We start from the raw sequence: 12,708 nt of genomic DNA, 5'->3' as shown, positions 1-12,708 counted from the left end.
CTGTGCATTGCATTGCCATGTAATGTGATGCAATGCTATCTTTCTAGCTCTCCCTTTTTACTTCCTTTTGGATAAACAGACATATTAGGCAAGCATTTTGGAGCTTTCACCTAAATAACTACAGGTGGTGAGATAAGCTGCACAATATAATTGACCTTTCAGTATATTGTTGCACACACACCATCTATTTAGCAAATGCCCTTGTTATCAACAGCAGCCTTTTAAACTCACCTGAGCTAACAGGTATGTGCGCTGGTTACTCTGCTGCGCTTAAAATTTCTTTTTTGGTTTGCTACAATGCCTTTTCTGAAACGTTGTCTCCTTCTGCTGGAACACTGACTTCTTTCATTTAATGCCTGCAGACTATAAAAGAGAACCCAACCCAAAAAGTTTGGTTGATTAGTCTGTGGCATTCTGTTAAACTGTTGCTTATGGCGGTCTCTGTGAGCTTCTCAGCGACATTCAGCCAGCCAGGTATCCTGCCTGCAGTAGATGGAATGTGGCAATGGAACGCTGGCTGCGCGTGTCATAATAGGCTCTGAGCCTTTATATACCTGTGCACAGCAGCAGCCACCTTCAGTCTGCTGCTGGACAGCCAGCAGCAGCAGCAGCAGGAGAGGTATGTAATCAGGAGCCCTCCTGCTAAGGGTAGACAGCTGCTCGTTCCACCCCACCCCCCGCCTTAATTGGTTCTCCTCCCTTCCAACGGTGTTGAGGCGGGTGGGAACAGCAGGGGGTGAAGGTGCTGTGTTTAAAGAGGTGGAGTTATGCAGATCTAAAACGCGTGGATTGCAGCAGCAGCAAGCCGAAAAGTGCAGGCATGTAAGGGATCTAGAGGTTGACAACATGTCTTCTTAACGGGAGTCCAGGAGCTCATCTCCACAAATGGACTTTTCAGGATCCTTGGGTGGCTCCGTAGTTTGAAACCAATTCTGGTTATCGCTTCTCGGCCTTTTGGCTAAGATCAAGTGTAGTATCTGTTCTTATCAGTTTAATATCTGATACGTCCCCTATCTGGGGACCATATATTAAATGGATTTTTAGAACAGGGAGATGGAAAAAGAGCTTGCTCTGTCCACTCCACGCATTGACCTGGTATTGCAGTATCTCCAGGACCGGTGCACCCCTTCTTTAATGCAGTTTCTAAAATCAGAAAGAATTGAATTCAATGTTTTTTGTTCATTTTGCTTGTTTGTCGGATTTTTGGATGGACTCTTTGGCTTTGCTTTTCTTCTCCTCATTGGATTTTTCATGTTCAAAGTTGCAGAAGCCAGATTACAAGCTCATTTTGGTTCAACTTCAGCAACTGTGCATTGCATTGCCATGTAATGTGATGCAATGCTATCTTTCTAGCTCTCCCTTTTTACTTCCTTTTGGATAAACAGACATATTAGGCAAGCATTTTGGAGCTTTCACCTAAATAACTACAGGTGGTGAGATAAGCTGCACAATATAATTGACCTTTCAGTATATTGTTGCACACACACCATCTATTTAGCAAATGCCCTTGTTATCAACAGCAGCCTTTTAAACTCACCTGAGCTAACAGGTATGTGCGCTGGTTACTCTGCTGCGCTTAAAATTTCTTTTTTGGTTTGCTACAATGCCTTTTCTGAAACGTTGTCTCCTTCTGCTGGAACACTGACTTCTTTCATTTAATGCCTGCAGACTATAAAAGAGAACCCAACCCAAAAAGTTTGGTTGATTAGTCTGTGGCATTCTGTTAAACTGTTGCTTATGGCGGTCTCTGTGAGCTTCTCAGCGACATTCAGCCAGCCAGGTATCCTGCCTGCAGTAGATGGAATGTGGCAATGGAACGCTGGCTGCGCGTGTCATAATAGGCTCTGAGCCTTTATATACCTGTGCACAGCAGCAGCCACCTTCAGTCTGCTGCTGGACAGCCAGCAGCAGCAGCAGCAGGAGAGGTATGTAATCAGGAGCCCTCCTGCTAAGGGTAGACAGCTGCTCGTTCCACCCCACCCCCCGCCTTAATTGGTTCTCCTCCCTTCCAACGGTGTTGAGGCGGGTGGGAACAGCAGGGGGTGAAGGTGCTGTGTTTAAAGAGGTGGAGTTATGCAGATCTAAAACGCGTGGATTGCAGCAGCAGCAAGCCGAAAAGTGCAGGCATGTAAGGGATCTAGAGGTTGACAACATGTCTTCTTAACGGGAGTCCAGGAGCTCATCTCCACAAATGGACTTTTCAGGATCCTTGGGTGGCTCCGTAGTTTGAAACCAATTCTGGTTATCGCTTCTCGGCCTTTTGGCTAAGATCAAGTGTAGTATCTGTTCTTATCAGTTTAATATCTGATACGTCCCCTATCTGGGGACCATATATTAAATGGATTTTTAGAACAGGGAGATGGAAAAAGAGCTTGCTCTGTCCACTCCACGCATTGACCTGGTATTGCAGTATCTCCAGGACCGGTGCACCCCTTCATTAATGCAGTTTCTAAAATCAGAAAGAATTGAATTCAATGTTTTTTGTTCATTTTGCTTGTTTGTCGGATTTTGGGATGGACTCTTTGGCTTTGCTTTTCTTCTCCTCATTGGATTTTTCATGTTCAAAGTTGCAGAAGCCAGATTACAAGCTCATTTTGGTTCAACTTCAGCAACTGTGCATTGCATTGCCATGTAATGTGATGCAATGCTATCTTTCTAGCTCTCCCTTTTTACTTCCTTTTGGATAAACAGACATATTAGGCAAGCATTTTGGAGCTTTCACCTAAATAACTACAGGTGGTGAGATAAGCTGCACAATATAATTGACCTTTCAGTATATTGTTGCACACACACCATCTATTTAGCAAATGCCCTTGTTATCAACAGCAGCCTTTTAAACTCACCTGAGCTAACAGGTATGTGCGCTGGTTACTCTGCTGCGCTTAAAATTTATTTTTTGGTTTGCTACAATGCCTTTTCTGAAACGTTGTCTCCTTCTGCTGGAACACTGACTTCTTTCATTTAATGCCTGCAGACTATAAAAGAGAACCCAACCCAAAAAGTTTGGTTGATTAGTCTGTGGCATTCTGTTAAACTGTTGCTTATGGCGGTCTCTGTGAGCTTCTCAGCGACATTCAGCCAGCCAGGTATCCTGCCTGCAGTAGATGGAATGTGGCAATGGAACGCTGGCTGCGCGTGTCATAATAGGCTCTGAGCCTTTATATACCTGTGCACAGCAGCAGCCACCTTCAGTCTGCTGCTGGACAGCCAGCAGCAGCAGCAGCAGGAGAGGTATGTAATCAGGAGCCCTCCTGCTAAGGGTAGACAGCTGCTCGTTCCACCCCGCCTTAATTGGTTCTCCTCCCTTCCAACGGTGTTGAGGCGGGTGGGAACAGCAGGGGGTGAAGGTGCTGTGTTTAAAGAGGTGGAGTTATGCAGATCTAAAACGCGTGGATTGCAGCAGCAGCAAGCCGAAAAGTGCAGGCATGTAAGGGATCTAGAGGTTGACAACATGTCTTCTTAACGGGAGTCCAGGAGCTCATCTCCACAAATGGACTTTTCAGGATCCTTGGGTGGCTCCGTAGTTTGAAACCAATTCTGGTTATCGCTTCTCGGCCTTTTGGCTAAGATCAAGTGTAGTATCTGTTCTTATCAGTTTAATATCTGATACGTCCCCTATCTGGGGACCATATATTAAATGGATTTTTAGAACAGGGAGATGGAAAAAGAGCTTGCTCTGTCCACTCCACGCATTGACCTGGTATTGCAGTATCTCCAGGACCGGTGCACCCCTTCTTTAATGCAGTTTCTAAAATCAGAAAGAATTGAATTCAATGTTTTTTGTTCATTTTGCTTGTTTGTCGGATTTTGGGATGGACTCTTTGGCTTTGCTTTTCTTCTCCTCATTGGATTTTTCATGTTCAAAGTTGCAGAAGCCAGATTACAAGCTCATTTTGGTTCAACTTCAGCAACTGTGCATTGCATTGCCATGTAATGTGATGCAATGCTATCTTTCTAGCTCTCCCTTTTTACTTCCTTTTGGATAAACAGACATATTAGGCAAGCATTTTGGAGCTTTCACCTAAATAACTACAGGTGGTGAGATAAGCTGCACAATATAATTGACCTTTCAGTATATTGTTGCACACACACCATCTATTTAGCAAATGCCCTTGTTATCAACAGCAGCCTTTTAAACTCACCTGAGCTAACAGGTATGTGCGCTGGTTACTCTGCTGCGCTTAAAATTTCTTTTTTGGTTTGCTACAATGCCTTTTCTGAAACGTTGTCTCCTTCTGCTGGAACACTGACTTCTTTCATTTAATGCCTGCAGACTATAAAAGAGAACCCAACCCAAAAAGTTTGGTTGATTAGTCTGTGGCATTCTGTTAAACTGTTGCTTATGGCGGTCTCTGTGAGCTTCTCAGCGACATTCAGCCAGCCAGGTATCCTGCCTGCAGTAGATGGAATGTGGCAATGGAACGCTGGCTGCGCGTGTCATAATAGGCTCTGAGCCTTTATATACCTGTGCACAGCAGCAGCCACCTTCAGTCTGCTGCTGGACAGCCAGCAGCAGCAGCAGCAGGAGAGGTATGTAATCAGGAGCCCTCCTGCTAAGGGTAGACAGCTGCTCTTTCCACCCCGCCTTAATTGGTTCTCCTCCCTTCCAACGGTGTTGAGGCGGGTGGGAACAGCAGGGGGTGAAGGTGCTGTGTTTAAAGAGGTGGAGTTATGCAGATCTAAAACGCGTGGATTGCAGCAGCAGCAAGCCGAAAAGTGCAGGCATGTAAGGGATCTAGAGGTTGACAACATGTCTTCTTAACGGGAGTCCAGGAGCTCATCTCCACAAATGGACTTTTCAGGATCCTTGGGTGGCTCCGTAGTTTGAAACCAATTCTGGTTATCGCTTCTCGGCCTTTTGGCTAAGATCAAGTGTAGTATCTGTTCTTATCAGTTTAATATCTGATACGTCCCCTATCTGGGGACCATATATTAAATGGATTTTTAGAACAGGGAGATGGAAAAAGAGCTTGCTCTGTCCACTCCACGCATTGACCTGGTATTGCAGTATCTCCAGGACCGGTGCACCCCTTCTTTAATGCAGTTTCTAAAATCAGAAAGAATTGAATTCAATGTTTTTTGTTCATTTTGCTTGTTTGTCGGATTTTGGGATGGACTCTTTGGCTTTGCTTTTCTTCTCCTCATTGGATTTTTCATGTTCAAAGTTGCAGAAGCCAGATTACAAGCTCATTTTGGTTCAACTTCAGCAACTGTGCATTGCATTGCCATGTAATGTGATGCAATGCTATCTTTCTAGCTCTCCCTTTTTACTTCCTTTTGGATAAACAGACATATTAGGCAAGCATTTTGGAGCTTTCACCTAAATAACTACAGGTGGTGAGATAAGCTGCACAATATAATTGACCTTTCAGTATATTGTTGCACACACACCATCTATTTAGCAAATGCCCTTGTTATCAACAGCAGCCTTTTAAACTCACCTGAGCTAACAGGTATGTGCGCTGGTTACTCTGCTGCGCTTAAAATTTCTTTTTTGGTTTGCTACAATGCCTTTTCTGAAACGTTGTCTCCTTCTGCTGGAACACTGACTTCTTTCATTTAATGCCTGCAGACTATAAAAGAGAACCCAACCCAAAAAGTTTGGTTGATTAGTCTGTGGCATTCTGTTAAACTGTTGCTTATGGCGGTCTCTGTGAGCTTCTCAGCGACATTCAGCCAGCCAGGTATCCTGCCTGCAGTAGATGGAATGTGGCAATGGAACGCTGGCTGCGCGTGTCATAATAGGCTCTGAGCCTTTATATACCTGTGCACAGCAGCAGCCACCTTCAGTCTGCTGCTGGACAGCCAGCAGCAGCAGCAGCAGGAGAGGTATGTAATCAGGAGCCCTCCTGCTAAGGGTAGACAGCTGCTCGTTCCACCCCACCCCCCGCCTTAATTGGTTCTCCTCCCTTCCAACGGTGTTGAGGCGGGTGGGAACAGCAGGGGGTGAAGGTGCTGTGTTTAAAGAGGTGGAGTTATGCAGATCTAAAACGCGTGGATTGCAGCAGCAGCAAGCCGAAAAGTGCAGGCATGTAAGGGATCTAGAGGTTGACAACATGTCTTCTTAACGGGAGTCCAGGAGCTCATCTCCACAAATGGACTTTTCAGGATCCTTGGGTGGCTCCGTAGTTTGAAACCAATTCTGGTTATCGCTTCTCGGCCTTTTGGCTAAGATCAAGTGTAGTATCTGTTCTTATCAGTTTAATATCTGATACGTCCCCTATCTGGGGACCATATATTAAATGGATTTTTAGAACAGGGAGATGGAAAAAGAGCTTGCTCTGTCCACTCCACGCATTGACCTGGTATTGCAGTATCTCCAGGACCGGTGCACCCCTTCTTTAATGCAGTTTCTAAAATCAGAAAGAATTGAATTCAATGTTTTTTGTTCATTTTGCTTGTTTGTCGGATTTTGGGATGGACTCTTTGGCTTTTCTTTTCTTCTCCTCATTGGATTTTTCATGTTCAAAGTTGCAGAAGCCAGATTACAAGCTCATTTTGGTTCAACTTCAGCAACTGTGCATTGCATTGCCATGTAATGTGATGCAATGCTATCTTTCTAGCTCTCCCTTTTTACTTCCATTTGGATAAACAGACATATTAGGCAAGCATTTTGGAGCTTTCACCTAAATAACTACAGGTGGTGAGATAAGCTGCACAATATAATTGACCTTTCAGTATATTGTTGCACACACACCATCTATTTAGCAAATGCCCTTGTTATCAACAGCAGCCTTTTAAACTCACCTGAGCTAACAGGTATGTGCGCTGGTTACTCTGCTGCGCTTAAAATTTCTTTTTTGGTTTGCTACAATGCCTTTTCTGAAACGTTGTCTCCTTCTGCTGGAACACTGACTTCTTTCATTTAATGCCTGCAGACTATAAAAGAGAACCCAACCCAAAAAGTTTGGTTGATTAGTCTGTGGCATTCTGTTAAACTGTTGCTTATGGCGGTCTCTGTGAGCTTCTCAGCGACATTCAGCCAGCCAGGTATCCTGCCTGCAGTAGATGGAATGTGGCAATGGAACGCTGGCTGCGCGTGTCATAATAGGCTCTGAGCCTTTATATACCTGTGCACAGCAGCAGCCACCTTCAGTCTGCTGCTGGACAGCCAGCAGCAGCAGCAGCAGGAGAGGTATGTAATCAGGAGCCCTCCTGCTAAGGGTAGACAGCTGCTCGTTCCACCCCACCCCCCGCCTTAATTGGTTCTCCTCCCTTCCAACGGTGTTGAGGCGGGTGGGAACAGCAGGGGGTGAAGGTGCTGTGTTTAAAGAGGTGGAGTTATGCAGATCTAAAACGCGTGGATTGCAGCAGCAGCAAGCCGAAAAGTGCAGGCATGTAAGGGATCTAGAGGTTGACAACATGTCTTCTTAACGGGAGTCCAGGAGCTCATCTCCACAAATGGACTTTTCAGGATCCTTGGGTGGCTCCGTAGTTTGAAACCAATTCTGGTTATCGCTTCTCGGCCTTTTGGCTAAGATCAAGTGCAGTGATCTAGCGGTTGCTGCCTTGGTCTTGACTGGGAGGTGCTTGGGGTGCCCGGCTCCTTGGCCTGGGGGGATCGCTACACTCATCGGTGGAGCTAAACCCCCCTGCTGCTATTAGGGAGTCGGATTAGTCCCTGGGCAACGAGAGGCGATCACCTTGTCACCACACATAGCTGTGGGGGGCAACTGTCGCCACACATAGCTGTGGTGGCAACATTTGGAGGATTAAAAGGAAAAACGGAAGGAAAACGGATTGTTGAGATGGAGTTTTGGAAAAAGAAGAGATGCTTACGTTTTTTTGTGAAACGGGAGACGGAAGAAACTTTTTTGGAAGAAAAATGGATTCTGGAAATTTTGAGGAAACATGAAGTTTTGGAGAAGGATATCTACTGTATGCAAGAAATAAAGCAAGGTAAAGTTTGTGATGTGACTCTAGTTTCTGAGGAAAAGTGCATTCATTTTTTCAAATGCTGGAGTGAAGAGGATTCTGGGAAAATTGGAGTAAGTGCATCATTCATGGGGAAACCGAAGAGTGTGATAATTTACATGGACAATCCGTTTGTGGAAATAGAGGAGATAATGGTTTTTTTGGAATCTAAATGTAAGATGGTAAAGTTTCAGAAATTATACAGGAACAAAGTTGGTATTTGGAACGGAAAGAGACGTTTTTTGGTGTGGACAACAGGAGAAGAAAATTTGCATAATGGGAGGATTATGGTAAACGGGAGTTCTGGGTATTGTTACATGGAAAGCAGCAAAGGAACTTTTGAAAAGAACTTTGGAGGACAAAAGGAAGATATTGGTGATAAAATGAAGAAGGAAGTTGATGCGATAATTATAGAGGAGAATAAGCAGGGAAAAGAAGTTGAAAGTTTAAAGGTGAAGAAAAAGGTAACGGTACAGGAAAATTGTGGATCAAGGAAAGTATCTGGTGAAAAGAAAGAAGTAAAAGAGGAAAAGGGTAAAGTTTTGGAGAAGGTGGTGACTTTCAGAGATGATGAGGAAGAGTATGATTGGGAACAGATGCGGTTAGAGCATGAGGAGGAAGAAAAGAAGTTAAGGGGTTTTGTTGGGAGGAAAGTAAAAGGGAAAAAGGGGATATTTAGTTTGGGAAACCGGGTGAAGTAATGTCAGTTGTGATTTGTTTGGAAACTGTTGAAACTGTAAAGGAATTGTTATGTTTAACTTTATATATATTAATTCAAATGAAAAAATATAAATATAATATCTAAACACGATGATGGAACTAAAATCTTGAGTTTAGTGATATATGATTTAAGATTATAAAATTTAATTTCTGAGTGTTTGGAAAAAAAAAAAAAAAAAAAATCTGTTCTTATCAGTTTAATATCTGATACGTCCCCTATCTGGGGACCATATATTAAATGGATTTTTAGAACAGGGAGATGGAAAAAGAGCTTGCTCTGTCCACTCCACGCATTGACCTGGTATTGCAGTATCTCCAGGACCGGTGCACCCCTTCTTTAATGCAGTTTCTAAAATCAGAAAGAATTGAATTCAATGTTTTTTGTTCATTTTGCTTGTTTGTCGGATTTTGGGATGGACTCTTTGGCTTTTCTTTTCTTCTCCTCATTGGATTTTTCATGTTCAAAGTTGCAGAAGCCAGATTACAAGCTCATTTTGGTTCAACTTCAGCAACTGTGCATTGCATTGCCATGTAATGTGATGCAATGCTATCTTTCTAGCTCTCCCTTTTTACTTCCATTTGGATAAACAGACATATTAGGCAAGCATTTTGGAGCTTTCACCTAAATAACTACAGGTGGTGAGATAAGCTGCACAATATAATTGACCTTTCAGTATATTGTTGCACACACACCATCTATTTAGCAAATGCCCTTGTTATCAACAGCAGCCTTTTAAACTCACCTGAGCTAACAGGTATGTGCGCTGGTTACTCTGCTGCGCTTAAAATTTCTTTTTTGGTTTGCTACAATGCCTTTTCTGAAACGTTGTCTCCTTCTGCTGGAACACTGACTTCTTTCATTTAATGCCTGCAGACTATAAAAGAGAACCCAACCCAAAAAGTTTGGTTGATTAGTCTGTGGCATTCTGTTAAACTGTTGCTTATGGCGGTCTCTGTGAGCTTCTCAGCGACATTCAGCCAGCCAGGTATCCTGCCTGCAGTAGATGGAATGTGGCAATGGAACGCTGGCTGCGCGTGTCATAATAGGCTCTGAGCCTTTATATACCTGTGCACAGCAGCAGCCACCTTCAGTCTGCTGCTGGACAGCCAGCAGCAGCAGCAGCAGGAGAGGTATGTAATCAGGAGCCCTCCTGCTAAGGGTAGACAGCTGCTCGTTCCACCCCACCCCCCGCCTTAATTGGTTCTCCTCCCTTCCAACGGTGTTGAGGCGGGTGGGAACAGCAGGGGGTGAAGGTGCTGTGTTTAAAGAGGTGGAGTTATGCAGATCTAAAATGCGTGGATTGCAGCAGCAGCAAGCCGAAAAGTGCAGGCATGTAAGGGATCTAGAGGTTGACAACATGTCTTCTTAACGGGAGTCCAGGAGCTCATCTCCACAAATGGACTTTTCAGGATCCTTGGGTGGCTCCGTAGTTTGAAACCAATTCTGGTTATCGCTTCTCGGCCTTTTGGCTAAGATCAAGTGTAGTATCTGTTCTTATCAGTTTAATATCTGATACGTCCCCTATCTGGGGACCATATATTAAATGGATTTTTAGAACAGGGAGATGGAAAAAGAGCTTGCTCTGTCCACTCCACGCATTGACCTGGTATTGCAGTATCTCCAGGACCGGTGCACCCCTTCTTTAATGCAGTTTCTAAAATCAGAAAGAATTGAATTCAATGTTTTTTGTTCATTTTGCTTGTTTGTCGGATTTTGGGATGGACTCTTTGGCTTTTCTTTTCTTCTCCTCATTGGATTTTTCATGTTCAAAGTTGCAGAAGCCAGATTACAAGCTCATTTTGGTTCAACTTCAGCAACTGTGCATTGCATTGCCATGTAATGTGATGCAATGCTATCTTTCTAGCTCTCCCTTTTTACTTCCATTTGGATAAACAGACATATTAGGCAAGCATTTTGGAGCTTTCACCTAAATAACTACAGGTGGTGAGATAAGCTGCACAATATAATTGACCTTTCAGTATATTGTTGCACACACACCATCTATTTAGCAAATGCCCTTGTTATCAACAGCAGCCTTTTAAACTCACCTGAGCTAACAGGTATGTGCGCTGGTTACTCTGCTGCGCTTAAAATTTCTTTTTTGGTTTGCTACAATGCCTTTTCTGAAACGTTGTCTCCTTCTGCTGGAACACTGACTTCTTTCATTTAATGCCTGCAGACTATAAAAGAGAACCCAACCCAAAAAGTTTGGTTGATTAGTCTGTGGCATTCTGTTAAACTGTTGCTTATGGCGGTCTCTGTGAGCTTCTCAGCGACATTCAGCCAGCCAGGTATCCTGCCTGCAGTAGATGGAATGTGGCAATGGAACGCTGGCTGCGCGTGTCAAAATAGGCTCTGAGCCTTTATATACCTGTGCACAGCAGCAGCCACCTTCAGTCTGCTGCTGGACAGCCAGCAGCAGCAGCAGCAGGAGAGGTATGTAATCAGGAGCCCTCCTGCTAAGGGTAGACAGCTGCTCGTTCCACCCCACCCCCCGCCTTAATTGGTTCTCCTCCCTTCCAACGGTGTTGAGGCGGGTGGGAACAGCAGGGGGTGAAGGTGCTGTGTTTAAAGAGGTGGAGTTATGCAGATCTAAAACGCGTGGATTGCAGCAGCAGCAAGCCGAAAAGTGCAGGCATGTAAGGGATCTAGAGGTTGACAACATGTCTTCTTAACGGGAGTCCAGGAGCTCATCTCCACAAATGGACTTTTCAGGATCCTTGGGTGGCTCCGTAGTTTGAAACCAATTCTGGTTATCGCTTCTCGGCCTTTTGGCTAAGATCAAGTGCAGTGATCTAGCGGTTGCTGCCTTGGTCTTGACTGGGAGGTGCTTGGGGTGCCCGGCTCCTTGGCCTGGGGGGATCGCTACACTCATCGGTGGAGCTAAACCCCCCTGCTGCTATTAGGGAGTCGGATTAGTCCCTGGGCAACGAGAGGCGATCACCTTGTCACCACACATAGCTGTGGGGGGCAACTGTCGCCACACATAGCTGTGGTGGCAACATTTGGAGGATTAAAAGGAAAAACGGAAGGAAAACGGATTGTTGAGATGGAGTTTTGGAAAAAGAAGAGATGCTTACGTTTTTTTGTGAAACGGGAGACGGAAGAAACTTTTTTGGAAGAAAAATGGATTCTGGAAATTTTGAGGAAACATGAAGTTTTGGAGAAGGATATCTACTGTATGCAAGAAATAAAGCAAGGTAAAGTTTGTGATGTGACTCTAGTTTCTGAGGAAAAGTGCATTCATTTTTTCAAATGCTGGAGTGAAGAGGATTCTGGGAAAATTGGAGTAAGTGCATCATTCATGGGGAAACCGAAGAGTGTGATAATTTACATGGACAATCCGTTTGTGGAAATAGAGGAGATAATGGTTTTTTTGGAATCTAAATGTAAGATGGTAAAGTTTCAGAAATTATACAGGAACAAAGTTGGTATTTGGAACGGAAAGAGACGTTTTTTGGTGTGGACAACAGGAGAAGAAAATTTGCATAATGGGAGGATTATGGTAAACGGGAGTTCTGGGTATTGTTACATGGAAAGCAGCAAAGGAACTTTTGAAAAGAACTTTGGAGGACAAAAGGAAGATATTGGTGATAAAATGAAGAAGGAAGTTGATGCGATAATTATAGAGGAGAATAAGCAGGGAAAAGAAGTTGAAAGTTTAAAGGTGAAGAAAAAGGTAACGGTACAGGAAAATTGTGGATCAAGGAAAGTATCTGGTGAAAAGAAAGAAGTAAAAGAGGAAAAGGGTAAAGTTTTGGAGAAGGTGGTGACTTTCAGAGATGATGAGGAAGAGTATGATTGGGAACAGATGCGGTTAGAGCATGAGGAGGAAGAAAAGAAGTTAAGGGGTTTTGTTGGGAGGAAAGTAAAAGGGAAAAAGGGGATATTTAGTTTGGGAAACCGGGTGAAGTAATGTCAGTTGTGATTTGTTTGGAAACTGTTGAAACTGTAAAGGAATTGTTATGTTTAACTTTATATATATTAATTCAAATGAAAAAATATAAATATAATATCTAAACACGATGATGGAACTAAAATCTTGAGTTTAGTGATATATGATTTAAGATTAT

General features: G+C 43.7%; 7 non-coding genes across 7 annotated transcripts; all 7 read left to right on the top strand.

Moving 5' to 3' along the window:
* The first annotated feature begins 938 nt into the window (after positions 1–938).
* Positions 939–1,129, top strand: LOC141229341 (U2 spliceosomal RNA). The gene has a single exon (XR_012296035.1). It is a non-coding gene; the product is annotated as a U2 spliceosomal RNA (small nuclear RNA).
* A 1,115-nt stretch (positions 1,130–2,244) lies between these two features.
* Positions 2,245–2,435, top strand: LOC141229339 (U2 spliceosomal RNA). The gene has a single exon (XR_012296033.1). It is a non-coding gene; the product is annotated as a U2 spliceosomal RNA (small nuclear RNA).
* Positions 2,436–3,543: 1,108 nt separating this feature from the next.
* Positions 3,544–3,734, top strand: LOC141229338 (U2 spliceosomal RNA). Its single transcript, XR_012296032.1, has one exon. It is a non-coding gene; the product is annotated as a U2 spliceosomal RNA (small nuclear RNA).
* A 1,108-nt stretch (positions 3,735–4,842) lies between these two features.
* On the top strand, positions 4,843–5,033 carry LOC141229337 (U2 spliceosomal RNA). Its single transcript, XR_012296031.1, has one exon. It is a non-coding gene; the product is annotated as a U2 spliceosomal RNA (small nuclear RNA).
* Positions 5,034–6,148: 1,115 nt separating this feature from the next.
* Positions 6,149–6,339, top strand: LOC141229336 (U2 spliceosomal RNA). Its single transcript, XR_012296030.1, has one exon. It is a non-coding gene; the product is annotated as a U2 spliceosomal RNA (small nuclear RNA).
* A 2,436-nt stretch (positions 6,340–8,775) lies between these two features.
* LOC141229424 (U2 spliceosomal RNA) lies at positions 8,776–8,969 on the top strand. The gene has a single exon (XR_012296115.1). It is a non-coding gene; the product is annotated as a U2 spliceosomal RNA (small nuclear RNA).
* A 1,115-nt stretch (positions 8,970–10,084) lies between these two features.
* LOC141229335 (U2 spliceosomal RNA) lies at positions 10,085–10,275 on the top strand. The gene has a single exon (XR_012296029.1). It is a non-coding gene; the product is annotated as a U2 spliceosomal RNA (small nuclear RNA).
* The last annotated feature ends 2,433 nt before the right edge of the window (positions 10,276–12,708 follow it).

Source organism: Phyllobates terribilis, unplaced genomic scaffold (assembly GCF_046119375.1).
Source record: "Phyllobates terribilis strain yellow unplaced genomic scaffold, ASM4611937v1 Scaffold_472__1_contigs__length_1415193, whole genome shotgun sequence".
In the NCBI taxonomy this organism is placed as follows: domain Eukaryota; kingdom Metazoa; phylum Chordata; class Amphibia; order Anura; family Dendrobatidae; genus Phyllobates; species Phyllobates terribilis.
The sequence above is the reverse complement of the archived record's forward strand: the minus strand, read 5'-3'. Positions and strand labels throughout refer to the sequence as shown.